Source organism: Leopardus geoffroyi, chromosome A1 (assembly GCF_018350155.1).
Source record: "Leopardus geoffroyi isolate Oge1 chromosome A1, O.geoffroyi_Oge1_pat1.0, whole genome shotgun sequence".
Lineage (NCBI taxonomy): Eukaryota > Metazoa > Chordata > Mammalia > Carnivora > Felidae > Leopardus > Leopardus geoffroyi.
This window is the reverse complement of record NC_059326.1, coordinates 162941913-162964365: the sequence shown is the minus strand read 5'-3', so window position 1 is coordinate 162964365 and position 22453 is coordinate 162941913. Positions and strand designations below refer to the sequence as shown.

At 36.5% G+C, this 22453-nt stretch overlaps 1 protein-coding gene and 1 non-coding gene across 5 annotated transcripts in view; both read left to right on the top strand.

Annotated features, from left to right (window-relative positions):
- SLCO4C1 (solute carrier organic anion transporter family member 4C1) overlaps positions 1-22453 on the top strand; it is an 84914-nt gene that overhangs the window by 18863 nt on the left and 43598 nt on the right. The window lies entirely within an intron of this gene.
- Positions 5295-5401, top strand: LOC123581527. Its single transcript, XR_006703788.1, has one exon. It is a non-coding gene; the product is annotated as a U6 spliceosomal RNA (small nuclear RNA).

Here is a 22453-nt window from a genome sequence, read left to right as displayed (position 1 = left end):
GGATTCATGCTTCTATCAGACAACACAGTCATTATTTCTTTAAAGTTAAAGCTGAGAATGTACCCTAATTATATTTTATCTATTTATATTAAATAATCAACAGGAAGAGAAAATGGTCACTGAACTGGCAGAAATGATAGGTTCTAGTTACTAAGGGGAAGGGAAATTGGGTTGTTTCTATACAGTGTCCGAGAAAATGTATTTCGGACTGAGAGAATTCAGTTGGGTGACTCTTAACACTCCCATACCTAATAGTACTTGTTAAAAGGATAACTATGGCAAGCAAACAGAGATAAAACAGCTGAAGACTTGTAGATGCTATGTAATATCTCAGGCCTGTTGAGTTACAGGAAGGAAGTAAAGGGAACACAGCCTGGATGACAGGAAAGGAAGGGATGTTTGTCATCTCAGGCTTTCTGACCAGCTATAAAACGAAGTACTATAGATCTTGTTAATTATCCTACTGCCCGTGTTTTTCTCTGACACCTTATGTGAAGACTACTGGTGATAACCAACATTTCAGTGTTGATTTCAGGTGGGAGAATAACTGGATTGGTATTACCCCAGGATGATGTATTGCTGATAGGTTTTTGTGGATTTCTTGTTTTACAGTTTTTCATCTGGACAAAGATAAAAATGGATACTAGGAAACCAAAAAAAAAAAAAAAAAAAAAGAATGGACAGTGGTGTATATCCTTTGTCCTTTGAGATCTGTCATTCATTTTATCACCCTGTTTAAGAGAAGAAGCCCCATGGACTATAGCACTTTTGCCCTCTGGCTTCTAGTTGGGTTTAGCCAGTGGGAGTTTACATATTGGAAAGAAAGAGGTTGTAGTGTTTATTTTCCTGGAGTGTTTCCCACCAGAGTTGGTGCAGAAGTTGGTATGTGCCTTAACCTAAGATGCACTTTCTGCAGTGTTTTGGTAACTGCCTAGTGGTGTTAATACCTGTTTGTTCCCTTAAGTCTTCCTTTGTAAAGAATCAACCCCATAAAACAATCCATATCTATAAAAAAAAGTTAAATTTCCTTCAGTTATTCCTTTTGTCTGTATTCTACTGCAGTGTTACCTGATACATAAAAAATATCCATACATATTTTCTAATTTTAGTCTTTTAAAAATATTTTGATTTAAAGTTCCTCCTTACAAATGACTGTTGTTTGAAATGAGGTTGTGCTAATACTCTATAGCAAATTGGGAAGTTTATATTTTCTTCTCTATATTGGAATAGTTTAAACAACACAAAAGTGTTGATTGTTTTTGATTGAGTTTTGACATAAATTCTCCAGAAAAAACCTTTCAGATAGGTTGATTTTAGAGGTAAACTTTTGATTCCCATTTCAATTTATTCAGAATCATAGATCCATACAAATTCTGTATAATTTTTTAAAGATTTTTAAAATATGTATTTATTTTGAGAGAGACAGAGTGTGAGTGGGGGAGGGGCAGAGAGAGCATGGAAGACAGAATCCGAAGCAGGCTCCAGACTCTGAGCTGTCAGCCCAGAGTCCTAGGCGGGCTCGAACTCACGAACTATGAGATCATGACCTGAGCCAAAGTCGGAAGCTTACCTGACTGAGCCACACAGGCACCCCAGAATTTTGTACAATTTAAAGTCAATATATTTATTTTAAGACATTTCAGATTTCTTGGTAAAGATTATACATAGGATTTTCTAATGTTTTACAAAGGTTTTATGCATTTGTGGTCATTCTTATTAGATTCATAGTGTGTTGGATTCTATTTTTCAGGGGTTTGTATTTTAGAGAAGATAAGTAGATTGACTGTAAGAAATTATATTAGAAGTTTTTGCTTTTGTTTTATTTTGATAGAAACCCTTACAGAAATGTTTTGAATTTACATCCCAAATTATTTATGTAACCAATTAATTGTACTTTATGTCATTATTAACCATGAGATGAATCTGTTAAAAGGTTAGGCTCTTAAGTCTTAGAGATTTTGCAAGTAGTTAATCTAGTCCTGATTTTTCTCTTCTGTAAAATGTGGAAAGTAACGGTATTTCCTCCATATGATGTTTCTGGGGATTAGATAATACATGATAGGGAAGGATCTTGCATAAGATGACCATTCAGTAAATATAACTGTTATTGCTGTTAACATAAGTAAAGATCAAACATAAGTAAGGCATGATAAGCAAGAACCTGGTGCAACTTAAAACTTCAGGGTTCATTGTCACTGAATGAAGAAAGATAGTAAATGAAGAAAAAGTTTCCTTTGGCCAACTCGGGAAAACTTTTAATAATAAGTGGAATTTGAACTGGACTTGAACAATGTGTATAGTTTCAGGCTGAAAAGCATATGGTGTGGTCGTTTTAGGCAACGGATATGATGTTGAATGATTTTTATGTTTTAAACTTGACTAGAAAATAGATGTTGTAAACAGTTTTTGGAAAGTCAGGCAGAGAATGTGTTTTTTTTTTTTTTAATTTTTTTTTTCAACGTTTATTTATTTTTTTTTTGGGACAGAGAGAGACAGAGCATGAACGGGGGAGGGGCAGAGAGAGAGGGAGACACAGAATCGGAAACAGGCTCCAGGCTCTGAGCCATCAGCCCAGAGCCCGACATGGGGCTCGAACTCACGGACCGCGAGATCGTGACCTGGCTGAAGTCGGACGCTTAACCTACTGCGCCACCCAGGCGCCCCCGAGAATGTGTTTTTTTGAGAATGGTGATGAATTTTGTTTTCGGCACATGAGGTGGAAATCTGGCATTAGAAATACAGTTCTAGAGCATAAGAGATGCTGGAAGGTTAAAATTGAGATTTGGAGTCATCTTCTCAGTTTCTACATTTGTGACTCTGGATGTTCATTTCAAAGGAGAGGGGTAGTAAGAAAGAAGGTGAAAGGCAAAATCCTAAATTTTGGCAACAGGAGTCATTAAGTGATCACTGATAAAACTAACTCTGTGAGTTATCTATACAAGTGTTAAATTAAAAATTTAATTACGTAAGGTTGTTTTGTTTTACTTGACCCTTTTGTGATACTTGAAACCAGCATTCTTCAAAAGTGTGTTTTCTAAGCACATTCTGTGAGATATTATACATTAATGGAGAAAAAAGTAACTTGAATATATGACATGTGAAAAACTTTATCATATCATGTATAAATGCATGCTTAGTACTCTCTAAGAGGAGGGTGTAATAATAGAATATTTCCTTCACTGATTTGACCATAGAAGTCTTTTGTTCATGGAAATTCTCAGAAGCTTAGGGTTCCATAAAATATACTTGGGAAATCTTGCTTTATAATTCTCTAGGTGATGGTTCAGTTTATTAAATTGTAATTTAGAGATCACGGAGAATACATTGGGGGATTAGAAGATTATACTTGGAGTACTGGGTTATATTAGAAAAATCTGACTATGCATAGAATGTGACTTAGGGCTTCAGTTTCCTCATTTATAAAATGATTAAAGAAAGTTATAAAGGTTAGGTTAGGAAATGTATGTGAAAGCTTTGAGTATTGAGAAGCACCATAAGTATAACTATATTTATTTATTTCGTTTTTTTCCCTCTTGAGCAATATAATCTGAGCAAATTAGGATATATTTCATTTTATTTTTTAAAGGTTTATTTATTTCGAGAGAGAGAATGCATGCACAAGTGGGGGAGGGGCAGAGAGAGAGGGAGAGAGAGAATCCCAAGCAGGCTCTGAGCTGTCAGTATGGAGTCTGACGTGGGGCTAGATCTCATGGACTGTTAACTGTGAGATCATGATCTGAACCAAAATCCAAAGTTGAACACTTAACCAACTGAGCCACCTAGGTGCCCCTAGGATATATTTCATTTTAGTGAAAGGTCTATATGTTAGTTATCATATTCATAACTAAAGTGTTTCTCATTTGTACATTCATAATTTGATCACTGACATTTTTAAATTTCTTATCCATTCTTATATTGTTCTCAGTAGCCTCTGGCCACCTGTATTCTGAAGTCATTTACAAGTGTTTGTGACACTTGATATACAGTAGACTGCTGGTATTCTCTAGAAAGAATATTCTCAGTAGTCCATACATCTGTGCAATTTGGAGTGTCTCTTCAAAGTCCAGTCCAGGCTGTATGTTGGTGATGACTGTTCATGTCATGTTTCTCTGGCACCCAGTTATGGAAATTGAAGTATATGGATTTACATACATATTTTTAGATTTTTGGGACATTTTCTTAAATTATATCTTTGAGTATTTTATTCCATGACATTGTTTTTTTCCTCAGGTACTTAAATTATGTGTATATGTGATCTCTTTTGACCACCATATACAGTTAACATTTCTTCTATTTCTTTATCATTTATTTCTCTCATTTTTCTCATTTCTATACTATATGACTGTTATTATGTTTTTTTAGTCTCTTCACCTTTGTGGCCCTTTCAATTTTATCTTCATTTCTATGGGGTTTTAATTTTTCTCTTTCCTGAGCTCTGCCAGCTCATGTTTCATCTCTGCTTTCTTTCTCTCACATTTCTAAGTTATTTCATTTCCACTTTGCTGTCTTCCTTCAGATAAATAACTGCTTTGTTTCATGATGTAATGTGTGTTCACACTTTTCATCTGCACCATGAAAATACTTTTGTGGTCTGTGTCCTAATTGTAATTTAATAAAAGTATGTTGTTCTCTCTATTTACAGCATCTTGATATAGATGCTGTTACAGCTGCTTTTGAAAATCACTTTCTTGACTCAGGTTCCCATAGGAGGTGAGTGAGCAGTCTGGCATCCTAGGCAGATTGATTACATAGGCAAAGGCTTTGTCATCTTTTCAGTTCCCACAAAGCTAGAGTCCTGAATTGTCTGAGATTCCTTGCGCAACTGTTTGCCACCCACCTTCTACGTTTATGAACAATAGCACCCTAAGAAGTCCCTGGTGCCACCTGGCTCATCTCCTGTTCCTACATCAGTTGGATGAGGGCTTTAGAATATGGGTTCCTCATATTCAGGAAGAGTATTTTTCTTACTCCTTTCTTGGGTCTTCTGCCACCAGCTGCCCTTAGCCCTGGGCATAGAGGGACCCATATCATAGACACAGACTCAAAGCTAACTTGTTTTTCTCTTTAAATAAACTTTTTTTTTAAGTTTATTTATTTTGAGAGAGACAGAGACAGCACAAGTAGGGGAGGGGCAGAGAGAGAGAATCCCAAGCAAGCTCCTTGCTGCCAGCGCAAAGCCCCATGCAGGGCTTATGAAGCCGTGAGATCATGACCAGAGCTGAAATCAAGAGTTGGATGCTTAACTGACTATGCCAAGGCACCCCTAAAGAAATGTTTTTAAAGAAAGGTTTTTGGTGCTCGGTTCGGCAGCACATATATTAAAATTGGAACGATACAGAGAAGATTAGCATGGCCCCTGCGCAAGGATGACACGCAAATTCGTGAAGCGTTCCATATTTAAAAAAAAAAAAAAGAAAGGTTTTTGAAAGACTGGTGGTAGGATTAGTGAAAAGAGGTTGTAGGAGAGGCATATGGGGATGATCTACACTCTCTAGGCCAGAAGATGCTGATTAGAGACTTGGGCCTGGGCAGGTTTAAACAAAAGCAACAGTCCTTTCTCCTTCTTTAGGGCAGTAGCTGGGAGATGGGAAGGGGAGCTGGGGGAGAAAACTGTAGTCATTCCCCGGGAAGGGAGAAAGAGAGGCTGTTTTTGATTAAAGTCAGCCACCTCAGATTACCTAATGCAGGTAATTGGGCAGACCAGGTTCCCTATAAAACTATGTTTCTTCTCAGGAGCACCTCCTGAAAATTAAAACACAAAACAAAACAAAACAAAAAACAAAAACCCAAATGTGACTGGGGGAGTGAAATCTCATCTCAAACTGCAGCATCGTGCCCTACCCCTGGCAGCAGGATGGGCCCAGAAGAAAACATGGTTTCTTAACTTCAAGGTTTGGAAGGTAAATAAATGCCTGGGGATAGTAAGCTTTGGGCCTCTGTGTGGGGATAAGGGTTGGGCTGAGCTTAATATTTAACTTACACCTATCTTGATATATACGTTTTCTTTTTACCTTTTGCCTTTAGCTTCTGCATATGTTAGTGGGCAGGAGTGGACGCTGGTTTGTCCATTAAATGAAATTCTAAGCCTTAGCTTTATTGGGAACACTCCCTATGTTCATAAACAGCATAGGCGCTCCCTCTTGTGGTGTATTGTCAAATCACATGCCTTTAAATTAGTATTGGAAATAGCTTGTCAGAAATTTTTTCATTTCTCAATAGATGTTGAAACTCTAGGTTCAAGTAGTTACCTCAACTAATAATACTGCAGAATTCACGTAATAGGTAAACCTAGCTATTTTTTAAACCTATGTTATTACAAGTGAAATTTAATAAATTATTTAACATTTTATGATGCAATGGTCTTCAGGTCTCCATGGCTTCTCAGAATGCAGTATTTCTTGGTAGGCTGAAATGTACCCTCTAGTAGTTTTTGTTTTTGTTTTTTTTCAGGAAAGGTCAATTCTATGAGATTTGAAATATGTTTATATATTTGTCTTTTGCCTTTATATTTGAGTGATTGAGTATAAAATTTGTGAGTCACATTATTTTTCACTGATTACTTTTTGTTATCATTCTTTTGCTTTATGAGATTAATGTTGCTCTAGAGAAGTCTGATGCCAACCAAAGTTGTTCATGTCCCTCTACATAAGTGACTATCTTTTTTCTTGACTGTACTTGTCTCTCTTTATCTTTAAAATCCAGTAACTTCATAAGGGAATGTCTTAAAAGCCCTGCATCAAATTTTCCTGGATGTTCTATGCCATTTTAAATTAGAGATCGGCCTTCACTTATTTCGGGAAAGTTTCCTAAGTTTTACCTCAGAGTAGATGCTTTTTCCTATTCTGATTGATTATGCACATGTTTGATTTTCTTTGTCTGGATCTCATGTCTATAATTTTCTCTCTAATCTTTTAAGTCTTAGTTTTTATGTACTTAATTTTGTTTATATTTCAAGTCACAAATATATATTCTGTCTTTTTGTGATTCTCATAGTGCTATTCTTTCTTTTGCCCATTTTGATGTACTTTTATTTCTGTGGTAGTTTTCATTTTTGTTTCATGCTTTTTCTGAGTTTTTTCAGCCCATTTTTTTCCACTTCTCTTATTCATCACATTTATGAGCTTATTAAATCTCTGTTTTCAGGGGTGCCTACGTGGCTCAGTCAGTTAAGCGTCTGACTTTGGCTCAGGTCATGATTTCTCAGTTCCTGCGTTTGAGCCCTGCATCCGGCTCTGTGCTGATAGCTCAGAGCCTGGAGCCTGCTTCAGATCCTGTGTCTCCCTCTCCCTGCCCCTCGCCTGCTCATGCTCTGTCTGTCTCTCTCAAAAATAAATGAACATTTAAAGAAAAAAGTTTAGATCCCTGTTTTCAGCTTTTGCTTTTAAGACGCTATTGTTGGGGCACCTGGGTGGTTCAGTTGGTTGAGCATCTGACTTCAGCTCAGGTCATAAACTCATGGTTCGTGAGTTTGAGCTCAACATTGGGCTCTGTGCTGACAGCTCAGAGCCCGGAGCCTCCTTTGGATTCTGTGTTTGCCTCTCTGTTGCTTCCCCACTTGCACTCTCTCTCTCTCTCTCTTTCTTTCAAAAAAAAAAAAAAAAAAAAAGATTAAAAAAATTAAAAAAAAAGAAGCAATTGTTGTCATCACTTTTATTTATTTTTTTAATGTTTATTTATTTTTGAGACAGAGAGAGACAGAGTATGAACGGGGGAGGGGCAGAGAGAGAGGGAGACACAGAATAGGAAGCAGGCTCCAGACTCTGAGCTATCAGCCCAGAGCCCGACGCGGGGCTCGAACTCGCGGACCGCGAGATCGTGACCTGAGCTGAAGTCGGACGCTTAACGGACTGAGCCACCCAGGCGCCCCATGTTGTCATCACTTTTAAAGTATGGCAATGTGGTAATTTTTAAATCTACATCATAGTGACATTCTCCCGGAGACTATTTTGCCATGTCATTTGCTTTTCCTCTTTGTTTATTATTTACGTTTGAATGAGGCAAATTATTCCTTGGCTAATTTTTTATGAGATGTTTGTATTAGTTTTCTATTGCTGCATAGCATATTATGCAAACTAAATTTGAAACAGCACAAATGTATTATCTTACTATCTCCATGGATCAGGAGTTTGGCACAGCTGAGCTGGGTTCTCTGATCAGACTCTCAAACTCAGGGTGTCAGCTGACTACCTTCTCATTTGAGGCTCTAGAGAGAATCCCTTTCCACGCTCATTAAACTGTTGAAGTAATTAGTAATGAAGTAATCATTAAACTGTTGAAGTAATTACTGTGAAGTAATTTTTTGGAATTGTTTAACTGAGATCTCCATTTCCTTGACAATCATCATTGAGTGTTTCTATCAGCTAAAAGCTCTGCACATTCCTTGGCACCTGGTCCTTTTCATCTTTAAAGCCAGCAGCAGCTTGTATAATCTCTACTTGGCTTTAGATTTTTCTGACATATGCTGCTGCTGCCAGAGGAAGAAGACCTCTGCTTTAGAGGGCTTATATGATTGGATCGAGCACAAGCAGATAATCTCCTTCCTATTTCAAAATCAATTGATTAATAATCTTATTCTGCAAAAACTCTTTGCCACTGTAACGTAATCAAAGATGTAGTAATGTCCTATTCACGGTCCCAGGAATTACGATGGGGACTCTCAGAGGACCATCTTGGAGTTCTTGCTTAACATATTTTATGTAGGAGAACTGGAACCCTGTTCTGGACAAGCAGGGATTCTCTCTAGTTGAGATGGATGTTCCTCATACGTAAATTTTTGAGCTTTTACCTTTTTCCCCACATACAGAGATTGCTGTTCATATTTAGAATCTTTCTGTGGCACCTCACCTCTGTGACAAACTGTACTTTTCTGCCCCACCTCACTTGCTTCACTGTGATTCTAGGTAGGCAGTAGTCTTCATACAGCTTGTTCACATTTATTTAGGTGTATTTGGTTTCTTTTTTCTCTTGTAAATTGTTTTTTCTTCTATCACGTTATCCAACTTGAACATGTGATACTTACTGACTTTTCATATATTAATTTTATATTTATAAATAAACTTATATTCCTAAATGTTCTTACTGTTTTTAGTAGTTTTTCCATTGATTTTTTTCACTGTTCCTGAAAGAATTTGTAATTTCTGCATATAGAGTTAGTTTTACCTCTTGATCCTTGATCATAGGCCTCAAGGTTCTTTCTCCCCACAATACAATATTGAAAAGTTGCAAAGATAGTGAGTATCCTTGTCTTACTTCCTTCTGACTTTAGTAGTATGTATGTGCATATGCATATGCATGTATATATCCATACTTACATGCCCATATATTTATTTGATCATGTTAGAGACATATCTATTCCTGTTTTATGTTGATTATGTGATTTGTTGTTGACATTTGTCATATGTCTACTTAAAATCTATGAAAGTGATCGTTGAGTTTTCTAATTAGATCTAATATATTAAATTTTCTTAATAAATTTCTAAAGCATGCATCTTTAAAGAGTCATGCTACCTTTTTTTAATATGTTGCTGGATTTCGTTGCTAATATATTTTTTTGTATTGATACTTAGAGATGAGATTGGTCTATTAGTTTCTGCTGTTGTTGATCTTTTTCACGTGGTATCAATATTACCAAGTATTTTGGTAATTTATGGGGTGTATGGGTGGCTCAGTTGGTTAAGTGTCCAACTCTTGATTTCGGCTCAGATCATGATCTCATGGTTCCTGAAATCCAGCCCTGCATCAGGCTCTACAACTGACAGTGTGTAGCCGGCTTATGATTCTCTTTTCCTCTCTCTCTGCCCCTCCCTTGCTCATGTTCTCGTTCTCTCACTCTCTCTCAAAATAAATGAATAACTTAAAAAATATTTTGGTAATTTTTAATCCTTTTTCTATATTCTGGAATAATTTAAATAGCATTAGGTATGTAGAAGTTTTGGCAAAATTGATCTCTGAAACTATCTGGTCTTGGGAATTAATTTCTTGTTTTTCATTTTTTTTTTTTTAATATATGAAATTTATTGTCAAATTGGTTTCCATACAACACCCAGTGCTCATCCCAAAAGGTGCCCTCCTCAATACCCATCACCCACCCTCCCCTCCCTCCCACCCCCCATCAACCCTCAGTTTGTTCTCAGTTTTTAACAGTCTCTTATGCTTTGGCTCTCTCCCACTCTAACCTCTTTTTTTTTTTTTTTTCCTTCCCCTCCCCCATGGGTTTCTGTTAAGTTTCTCAGGATCCACATAAGAGTGAAACCATATGGTATCTGTCTTTCTCTGTATGACTTATTTCACTTAGCATCACACTCTCCAGTTCCATCCACGTTGCTACAAAGGGCCATATTTCGTTCTTTCTCATTGCCATGTAGTACTCCATTGTGTATACAAACCACAATTTCTTTATCCATTCATCAGTTGATGGACATTTAGGCTCTTTCCATAATTTGGCTATTGTTGAGAGTGCTGCTATAAACATTGGGGTACAAGTGCCCCTATGCATCCGTACTCCTGTATCCCTTGGATAAATTCCTAGCAGTGCTATTGCTGGGTCATAGGGTAGGTCTATTTTTAATTTTCTGAGGAACCTCCACACTGCTTTCCAGAGCGGCTGCACCAATTGCCATTCCCACCAACAGTGCAAGAGGGTTCCCGTTTCTCCACATCCTCTCCAGCATCGATAGTCTCCTGATTTGTTCATTTTGGCCACTCTGACTGGCGTGAGGTCATACCTGAGTGTGGTTTTGATTTGTATTTCCCTGATAAGGAGCGACGTTGAACATCTTTTCATGTGCCTGTTGGCCACTCGGATGTCTTCTTTAGAGAAGTGTCTATTCATGTTTTCTGCCCATTTCTTCACTGGGTTATTTGTTTTTCGGGTGTGGAGTTTGGTGAGCTCTTTATAGATTTTGGATACTAGCCCTTTGTCCGATATGTCATTTGCAAATATCTTTTCCCATTCCGTTGGTTGCCTTTTAGTTTTGTTGGTTGTTTCCTTTGCTGTGCAGAAGCTTTTTATCTTCATGAGGTCCCAGTAATTCACTTTTGCTTTTAATTCCCTTGCCTTTGGGGATGTGTCGAGTAAGAGATTGCTGCGGCTGAGGTCAGAGAGGTCTTTTCCTGCTTTCTCCTCTAAGGTTTTGATGGTTTCCTGTCTCACATTCAGGTCCTTTATCCATTTTGAGTTCATTTTTGTGAATGGTGTGAGAAAGTGGTCTAGTTTCAACCTTCTGCATGTTGCTGTCCAGTTCTCCCAGCACTGTTGGTTAAAGAGACTGTCTTTTTTCCATTGGATGTTCTTTCCTGCTTTGTCAAAGATGAGTTGGCCATACGTTTGTGGGTCTAGTTCTGGGGTTTCTATTCTATTCCATTGGTCTCTGTGTCTGTTTTTGTGCCAATACCATGCTGTCTTGATGATGACAGCTTTGTAGTAGAGGCTAAAGTCTGGGATTGTGATGCCTCCTGCTTTGGTCTTCTTCAAAATTACTTTGGCTATTCAGGGCCTTTTGTGGTTCCATATGAATTTTAGAATTGCTTGTTCTAGTTTTGAGAAGAATACTGGTGCAATTTTGTTTGGGATTGCATTGAATGTGTAGATAGCTTTGGGTAGTATTGACATTTTGACAATATTTATTCTTCCAATCCATGAGCAGGGAATGTCTTTCCATTTCTTTAAATCTTCTTCAATTACCTTCATAAGTTTTCTATAGTTTTCAGCATACAGATCTTTTACATCTTTGGTTAGATTTATTCCTAGGTATTTTATGCTTCTTGGTGCAGTTGTGAATGGGATCAGACTCATTCTGTGAAGCCAGTATTACTTTGATTCCTAAACCAGACAGAGACCCAGTAAAAAAAAGAGAACTACAGGCCAATATCCCTGATGAATATGGATGCAAAAATTCTCAATAAGATACTAGCAAGTCGAATTCAATGGCATATAAAAAGAATTATTCACCATGACCAAGTGGGATTCATTCCTGGGATGCAGGGCTGGTTCAACATTCGCAAATCAATCAACGTGATACATCACATTAACAAAAAAAAAAAAAGAGAAGAACCATATGATCCTGTCAATCGATGCAGAAAAGGCCTTTGACAAAATCTAGCACTCTTTCTTAATAAAAACCCTTGAGAAAGTCGGGATAGAAGGAACATACTTAAACATCATAAAAGCCATTTATGAAAAGCCCACAGCTAACATCATCTTCAACGGGGAAAAACAGAGCTTTTTCCCTGAGATCAGGAACAAGACAGGGATGCCCACTCTCACCACTGTTGTTTAACATAGGGCTGGAAGTTCTAGCATCAGCAATCAGACAACAAAAGGAAATCAAAGGCATCAAAATTGGCAAAGATGAAGTCAAGCTTTCGCTTTTTGCATATGACATGATATTATACATGGAAAATCCGATAGACTCCACCGAAAGTCTGCTAGAACTGATACATGAATTCAGCAAAGTTGCAGGATACAAAATCAGTGTATAGAAATCAGTTGCATTCTTATACACGAACAATGAAGCAACAGAAAGACAAATAAAGAAACTGATCCCATTCAGAATTTCTTGTTTTTCAAATATATTTGCTAGAAATTTGCTCTAAGTAGTCTCTTGTGAATTTTAAAAAGTCATCTCCTTTTAGTTCATTTCCTCTTTTTTTTCCGTGTATTTGTATAGTTGTAATTTCTGCTTTTTCATTATGTTAGTCAGTGGTTTATTTTATTGCTTATTTCAAAGGATTTACTTTTTATTAACATTTTTTATTTCATTAATCATATTTCTAGTCATTTGTTAATTCTTTATTGCTTTAATTAGAGGGTCCTCCTCATTGTATTCCCTTTTTAGTATTTTTTTTCTAGATATTCTTTTGCATTTTATTTCCTCCATAGATATTCTATCATAAGCTCATGTTGCTCCAGTAGTATGAGTGTTGGGGGTAACTCAGAATGTGTGACTTATTTTTATATATTTTTAATTTTTATTTTCCTTTTTCTATTTGGTTCTTGTTGTGTTTGAATGAGATGCTTTCCTATAAGTACTACTTTAGTTGTAGAATATGAATTTTGATCTATTTTTTTTCATATCATAATTTCTGAGCATTTTCATAATTCCAAAATTATTGATCCAAAAATAATTTAAGAGTTAAAATTTTTTTTAAGTTTAAATTTTTTGAATTCAACTTTTTCTATGTGCATTTTCATTTTCTATTGCATTATAAATTTCTAGTTTATTTCATTTTGGTCATAGAATGTTATTGTTATTTACTCTTTGGAATGTATATAAATATTTTTATAGCATAAATATGGTCAATTTTTTTAGAATTGTCCTTGGGACCTAAAAATAGAAGACAAAATTTCATCATAGTATAGAATTTGACATGTTTTCCTACATGCAGTGTTACTGATAATATTGTTTAGGTCTTATCTATACTTGCTTATTTTATTTTTATTTTTATTTTTATTTTAAATATAATCTATTGTCAAGTTAGCCAACATTTCGTGTTTATAGTGTATCCTTGCTTATTTTTAATAATTTTCACTCTTGGACTGAGAAAGATGAATATTAAAGTCTCTTCTACATTTTTCTGTCTATTCTTACATGTCTCATACTATCTGCCTAATTAATATTGTTGCTGTATATTTTTATTTTTAATTTTTATGAAAGTGTAAGGCTTTAGTTGTAATTGTAATTTTTTTTTTTTACTAAACTTGGTATTTAGAACAATTTTAGATATACAGAATAATTGTGAAGGTAGTATTAGGTATGAGAGAATTTCCAAATATACCAAATATACCACAACCATTTCCCTCTATTATTATTTTTTAAACTTTATTTTAGACAGAGAGAGAGGGAGAGAGAGAGAGAGAGAGACAGAGAAGGCAAGTGGGAGAAAGGGGCAGAGGGAAAGAGGGAATCTTAAGCAGGCTCTATACTCAGCATGGAGCCTGACATGGGGCTCCATCCCACAACCCTGGGAATATGACCTGAACCAAAATCAAGAGTAGGCACTCAATGGACTGAGCAACCCAGGTGCCTCAATTTCCCCCTATCATTATTACTTTGTATGCTATATTTTTAATGATTAATGAACTAGTTTTGATATATCATCTCTTAATGTTTATACTTATTACTTGATGTCCATACTTCATTCAGGTTTCCCTAACTTTTTTCTAATGCCCTTTTTCTTTTCTTTTCTTTTTTTTTTTTTTCAAATTTTTATTTAAATTCTTATTAGTTAACATATAGAGTTAAATTGGGCTCAGAAGTATCATTTAGGGGTTCATCACTTAGATGCTCATCACAACAAGTGCCGTCTTTAATACCCAGCACTCATTAGGCCATTTCCCACCCACGTCTATCAATCCTGTTTGTTTTCTATAGTTAAGAGTCTCTTATGGTTTGCTTCCCTCTCTTTTTTTCTTTTTCTTTCCCTATGTTTGTTTGTTTTGTTTCTTAAATTCCAGTTGAATGAAATCATGGTATTTGTCTTTCTTTGACTTATTTCACTTAGCATAATAAAATCTAGCTCTGTCCATGTGGTTGCAAATGGCAAGGTTCGTTCTTTTTTTTGATGGCTGCATAATATTCTATTGTATATGTATACACCACATCTTCTTTATCCATTCATCAGTCAGTGGACATTTGGTCTCTTTTCATAATTTGACTCTTGTTGATAATTCTGCTGTAAACATCGGGGTACATGTGTCCCTTTGAATCAATATTTTTATATCCTTTGGGTAAATACCTAGTAGTGCAATAGCTGGCTTGTAGAGTATTTCTATTTTTAATGTTTTGAGGAACCTCAATACTGTTTTCCAGAGTGGTTGTACCAGTTTGCATTCCCACCAACAGTGTAAGAGGGTTCCCCTTTCTTTGCATCCTTACCAACATCTGTTGTTTCCTGTGTTAATTTTAGCCATTCTTACAGGTATGAGGTGGTATCTCATAGTAGGTTTGATTTGTATTTCCCTGACAATGAGTGATGTTAAGCATCTTTTCATATGTCTATTAGCCATCTGGATGTCTTCTTTGGAAAAATGTCTATTCATGTCTTCTGCCCATTTCTTCACTGGATTGTTTGTTTTTTGGGTGTTGAGTTTGATAAGTTATAGATTTTGGATACTACCCTTTATGAGATATGTCACTTGCAAATATCTTCTATTCCATCAGTTGCCTTTTAGTTTTCTTTGTTGATTGTTTCCTTCACTGTGCAGAAACATTTTATCTTAATGAGGTTCCATTGGTTCACTTTTGCTTTTGTTTCCCTTGCCTCCAGAGACACATCTAGGAGTAAGTTGCTGCCGCTGAGGTCGAAAAGGTTTCTGCCTGTGTTTTTGTCTAGGAGTTTGATGGTTTCCTGTCTTACATTTAGGTCTTTCATCCATTTTGAATTTATTTTTGTGTATAATGTAAGAAAGGGGTCAAGTTTCATTATTCTGCATGTCACTGTCCAATTTTCCCAGCACCATTTGCTGAAGAGACTTTTTTCCATTGGATATTCTTTCCTGCTTAGTTGACTATATAGTTGTGGGTCCATTTCTGGGTTTTGTAGTCTGTTCCATTGATCTGTATGTGTCTTTTTTAATGCCAGTATCATATTGTCTTGATGGCTACAGCTTTGTAATATAGCTTGGAGTCTGGAATTGTGATGCCTCCAGCTTTGCTTTTCTTTTAAAAGATTGCTTTGGCTATTCAGGGTCTTTTGTGGTTCCATACGAATTTTAGGATTTTTTGTTTTAGCTCTGTGAAAAATTCTGGGGGTATTTTGATAGGGATTGCATTTAAATGTATGTATTGCTTTGGATAGTATAGACATTTTAACAATATTTGTTCTTTCAGTCCATGAGCATGGGGTGTTTTTCCATTTCTTTGTGTCCTCTTCAGGTTCTTTTATCAGTGTTTTATAGTTTTCAGAGTCTGGATAATCTTTTACCTCTTTGGTTATGTTTATTCCTAAAGTATCATATGGTTTATGGTGCAATTGTAAATGGAATCGATTCCCTGATTTCTCTTTCTGCTGCTTCATTATTAGTATATAGAAATGCAGCATATTTCTGTATGTTTATTTGTATCGTGTGATTTTAACTGAATTTGTGTATTAGTTCTAGCATATTTTGTAGTCTTTCGGGTTTTCTACATAGAGTTTCATGTTGTGTGCAAACAGTGAAAGTTTTACATCTTCCTTGCCAGTGGGATGCCTTTTTATCCTTTTTGTTTTCTGATTGCTGAGGCTAGAACTTCCAGTACTATGTTAAATAACAATGGTGAGAGTGGATGTCCTCCTCTTGTTCCTGACTGTGGAGGAAAACTAGTTTTTCTCCATTGAGGATGATATTAGGTGTGGGTCTTTTGTATATGGCCTTTATGATGCTGAGGTATGTTCCTTCTATCCCTACTTTATTGAGGGTATTTATTAATAATGGATGCTTTACTTTGTCAAATGCTTTTTCTACATCTACTGAGAGGATCATTTTTTTCTTATCCTTTTATTAATGTGGTGTATCACATTGATTGATTTGAAAATATTGAATCACCTTTACCTAGGAATAAATCCCACTTGTTCATGGTGAATAATTCTTTTAATGTACTGTTGGATTCGATTTGCTGGTATCTTGTTGAGAATTGTTGCATCCGTGTGCATCAGAGATATTGGCCTGTAATTCTCGTTTTTAGTGGGGTCTTTGGTTTTGGAATTAAGGTAATGCTGGCCTGGTAGAATGAGTTTGGGTTTTTCTTCCATTTCCATTTTTTGGAAAACTGATAAGAATATGTATTAACTCTTCTTTAAATGTTTGGTATAATTCTCCTGGGAAGCCATCTGGCCCTGGACTTTTGTTGAGAGATTTTTAATTACACTGACTTCTTTGCTGGTTATCGATCCGTTCAAATTTTCTGTTTCTTCCTGTTTTAGTTTTGGTAGTTTATGTGTTTCTAGGAATTTATCCATTTCTTCCAGATTGGCCAATTTGTTGGCATATAATTTTCCATAATATTCTCTTATAATTGTTTGTATTTCTGTGATGTTGGTTGAGATCTTTCCTCTCTCATTTGTGATTTTATTTATTTGGATCCTTTCACTCTTCTTTTTGATAAGTCTGGCTTGGGGTTTATTAATTTTATTAATTTTTTCAAAGAACCAGCTCCTTGTTTCATTGATCTATTCTACTGTTTTTTGTTTGTTTGTTTGTTTCTATATTATTTATTTCTACTCGAATCTTCATTATTTCCTTTCTTCTGCTGGCTTTAGGCTTCATTTGTTGCTACTTTTCTAGCTCCCTTAGTTGTAAGGTTAGGTTATTTATTTGATATTTTTCTTGCTTCTTGAGATAGACCTTTATACTATATTGCTATATACTATATATTGCTATATACTTACCTCTTAATGACTGCTTTGGCTATATCCCAAAGATTTTGGACCATTGTGTTTTCATTTTTCATTTGTTGTCATGTATTTTTTTAATTTCTTCTTTAATTTCTTGGTTAACCCATTCATTTTTAGTAGGATGTCCTTTAATCTCCATGTATTTGGTCTTCCTGAACTTTTTCCTGTGGTTGACTTCAAGTTTCATAGGTAGGAAAATATGCATGGTATAATCTCAGTCTTTTTGTATTTATTCAGGCCTGATTTATGACCCAGTATGTGATTTATTCTGTAGAATGTCCCATATGCGCTCAAAAAGAGTGTACGCTCTGCTGCTTTAAGATAAAATGTTCTGAAAGTATCTGTTAGGTCAATCTGGTCCAGTGTGTTATTCAAAGCCATGGTTTTCTTGTTGATTTTCTGATTAGATGATTTTTACATTTATGTAAGTGGGTATTAAAATCCCCTACTATTACTGAATAAGATTCTTTATGTTTGTGATTAATTGATTTTTATATTTGTGTTCTTACAAGTTGGGGGCATAAGTATTTACAATTATTAGATCTTGTTGGATAGACCCCTTTATTATGATATAGTGCCCTTCTTCATCTCTTGTTATAGTCTTTGGTTTAAAATCTAGTTTGTCTGATATAAGTAGGGCTACCACAGCTTTCTTTTGATGTCCATTAGCATTTTAAATGGTTGTTTATGCCTTCACTTTTAATCTACAGGTGTCTTTAGGTCTAAAATGAGTCTTTTGTAGGCAGTATATTGATGGATCTTTTTTTTTTTTCCCATTCTGATACCCTATATGTTTTAAGGGGAGCATTTAGTATGTTTACATTCAGAGTGATTATTGATAGATATTAATTTAGGCCATTGTATTACCTGTAAAGTCATTGTTTCTGGCGATTTTCTGTGTTCCTTTGTAGTCTTTGTCACTTTTTTTTCCCCATTCAAAGAGTCCCCTATAACAGTTCTTGCAAGGCTGGTGTAGTGGTCATGAACTCCTTTAGTTTTTGTTTGTCTGGGAAACTGTATCTCTCCTTCTATTCTGAGTGACAGCCTTGCTGTGTAAAGTATTCTTGCCTACATATTTTTACCATTTAGCATGTTGAATATATCATGTCACTCCCTTCAGGCCGGCCAAGTTTCTATTGATAGGTGTGCTGCTAACCTTATATGTCTTCCCTTGTAAGGTGGGGATTTCTTTTCCCTTGCTGCTTTAAGGACTTTTCCTTATGTCCATATTTTGCAAATTTTACTATGTATGTCTTGGTGTTGGCCTGCTTGTATTGATTTTAATGAGAGGTCTCTGTGCTTGGATTTGGATGTCTGCTTCCTTCCCCAGATTAAGGAAATATCCAGGTATAATTTGCTCAAATAAACTTTCTGCTCTCTTCTGTTTTCCTCTCCTTTTGGGACTCCTAAGATAGGAATGTTATTATGATTTATGGCTTTGCTGAGTTCCTTGAGTTTACATTTGTGATCCAGTGTTTTTCTTTTCCTCTTCTTTTTAGCTTCATTATTTTCCATAATTTTATCTTCTGTATCACTTAATTCCTCTGCTTCTCCTACCCTGTGGTTATTATATCCGGTTGATTTTGCATCTTGGTTATAACTTTTTTTTTTTTTTTTTTTTAAGGCCTGACTAGTTTTTAGGTCTTTTATTTCTGCAGTAAGGGACTCCTGGTGTCTTCTATGCTTTTCTCAGGCCCAGCTAGTGTCATTATGATTGTTGTTTTAAATTCTGGATCAGACATATTACTTATATTTGTTTTTTTTTTTAATGTTTTTATTTGTTTTTGAGAGAGAGTAAAAGAACAAGTCGGGGAGGGGCACACAGAGACAGAGGGTCTGAAGCAGGCTCTGCACTAACAGCCAAGAATGTGATGTGGGGCTCGACCTCACGAACCATGAGATCATGACCTGAGCTGAAGTCGGATACTTAACTGATCTAGCTCTCCAGGCACCTCTACATATATCTTTTTTTATTAGATCCCTGGCTGTGACCTTTTATTATTCTTTCTTTTGGGATGAATTCCTGCATTTTAGCATTTTGTCTAGGTCTCTGTCTTCTTGTCTGTGTTACGAAAACCTGCTGTGTTTTCTGCTCCTGACAAAAATGCCTTTGTGAAGAAGAGGTCATATACTGTTAGGGCCTGGTGCTTCAAGAAGTGTCTCTAGTGTATGCTGTGTGGACTCTGCTGCTGTGTTTTGTCTGCTCTTTTTTAGGGCAGTCTTCTGCAGGGTTTTCCTTGCCTGCAGTGGGAAGTATTTGGATCTTGTCCAGAGTGTGGCGGGTTTTAACTAGGTGTGCTCTGTCTGGTCTGCTTGTTAAAAGAGACTATATCCTATTTCCACTAGAGCTGAAACTTTGCAGCACTCTGTGGTCGGTTGACTTGGTGTGTGGGGGGAAGTTTGTGCTGGTCTTCTTGGGGGAAGGACCCACTATTTTGGTTCTCAGGCACACTTGCCCTAGTAAAGAAGCACCTGCAGAGTGCAGAGGTGTGGGACTTGGTGTAGTGGCTGAGGTCTTCATTATTGGTGCTGTTTTGCTCCACAAAGTCAGTCCATGCTGATGGGTGGGTGAGAGAAATGGTGCCAGCCCTCTCCTTCCTCCCCAGGGAGGGGAGCTCGATCCCACCATTGTCCAGGAAGCCTTTACAGAAGAGCAAACATTCTCCCTCATGTCTCCCAGGCTTCCCTCAAATCCCTAGCTTCACCCTGTCTGTATCTGGACTGTCTGCCTTCCCAGCAGTGCAGTGCACCTGTGTTTTATCTCAGGCACACTGACTGAGTTTTAGAACTCCAAACTTTAGCGACCCAGCATGGCATGGACCTGTGCTGGTCCTCTCAGGGAGGGTTGCTGCACTGGGGAGGGTGCCAGCTTGTTCCAGAAGTGCAGTCATACCCATAGGCAGGAATGTAGATTATAAAATGCAGAAAAAAAACCACAGTCCAAGTTTGCCACCCTTAGCAGGTGTTTCTTCCCCTATGCTAAGGAACCAGACAGTGCAGTGGAGCCTGCTGTCTCTTTCGTTCCTTGAGAAGTAATGACATCTCTCCCAGATACACTTCAAGAAGCAAAAACTGTCTTCTCACAGTTTGTCCCAGGGGTTCCTCAGATTGTGCTGTCTACTCCCAGGCCTCCTCCATTCTTCTTCACAGGGGCACATCTTCCCTTGCCAGGCTCCACACCCCCACAGCGAGACTTCTAAAACTCCAAATTTTGAGCTCCGCGGTTGAAAAAACTCACAATAATCAGCCCCTCTCATTTTCCCAGCCCATGCTTTTAGGGAAGTGTTTTTCTTGTGCTATCCCCTGTACACTGCTCTCCTCCTACCCGCCCCCCACCCCCCTCCAATCTCTCAGGCTCTCACCTCTCTCCATGATCAGGGCTCCCCTGTCTTTCCTGGCACCCATGATCCTTTTCTCCCCTAAATCACATCTCCACACCTTCTGCCTTCTACATTGTAGCCTCATCTTTCCCTCTAGTTGTGCAGTTTGTTGTCTCAGTCTTCAAATAGATTTCCTGGGTGTTCAGAATGATTAGATATTTATCTAGCTGTGTTCGAGGGATGAGGCAACCACGTACTACTTCACCATCTTAACCTCACCTCCCCAGGCTGGATTCTTTCACTTAGCAATATGCATTTAAGATTCATCCATGCCTTTCTGTGGCTTAGTATGTCATTTCTTTTTATCAATTCTAAGAAAAGCAATTAGAAATAAATTATTCAGAAATAATAGAATAGTATATTAGATATAGTAGTGTTCATAAGTAGATCTTTGGCCTTGTTTACTTGGGGAAAATGATAAAAGAAAATGTTAAGTATTAAAGAGTCTTTTATGCAGTACTGTGAAATGGGTTATAGCTGGGCTGAGATATTGATATCTCAAGGCTTAGAGAGCAGAAGTAATTACAAGAGATTTGAGCCAGAGAAAGACTGCAAAGATCAGTGACATAAAACTGAGTGTCTTTAATAAGAGATTCTCTTTGGTTAATCCAACAGAATGCTGCATCTCTATCTTTTCCCACTAAACTATATTACATATGAATTAAAAATACAATTGAAAAACACAAAAACATGAGTTTAAATTGTGTGAGTCTACTTATACACACAGGTTTTTTTTCAATAAGTACAGTACGGGAGATATATTTTCTCTTCCTAATGGCTTTCTTAACATTTTCTTTTCTCTAGCTTACTTTACTGTAAGAAAATAATATACAATACGTGTAACATACAAAATATGTGTTAATTAACTGTTTATCAATAAGAGTTCTCGTCAAAAGTAGGCTATTAGTAAAGTTTTGGGAAGCCAAAAGCTATACATGGATTTTTAACTGTGCAGCGTTTGGTGCTCCAACCCCTGCATCGTTCTCAGGTCAACTGTAAAATGTTAGGATAAAATCATGTTACTATGTACATTATCTTGGAGAAGGGAAGATTTTATAAGGCAAATATCAAAGCTAGGACCTCGAAAGTGTATTTGAAACATTCATAGAAAAACTATGTAAGTGACGAATAAAATAAAAAATGCTTATTGATGACCTTAAAAATTAAATTGAAAAAAACATGTGTGTTTGATATTTTTTAACCAGTGGGATTGGTAGTAATTTAATTTTATTATGGAAGATGTTGCTGTGTTGCTGGTATGATTGCATATTTATTTAAATTTTTGATAAGATAGTTTGGCAATATCAAAATACAAATATTTATACACTTTGACTTAGCAGTTCCACTTTTTGGAAACTACTCCATATAGACTTGCATAAATATGCCAAGGAAATTATAAAAATACCTATCACAACATGTTTGTAATGACCTAAATATATTTATAATATAATAATATGTGTTATTTTTTTTAAATGTTATTTATTTTTGAGTGAGAGAGAGAGAGAGAGAGAGCATGTGTCAGCAGGGGAGGGCAGAGAGGGAGGGAGACAGAGAATCTGTAGCAGGCTCTGTGCTGACAGCCGACAGTGTGATATGGAACTGAACTCATGAACTGCGATATCATGACCTGAGCTGATATTGGACGCTTCACTGAATGAGCCACCCAGGTGCCCCAGTATGTGTTATTAATTATTAATTTT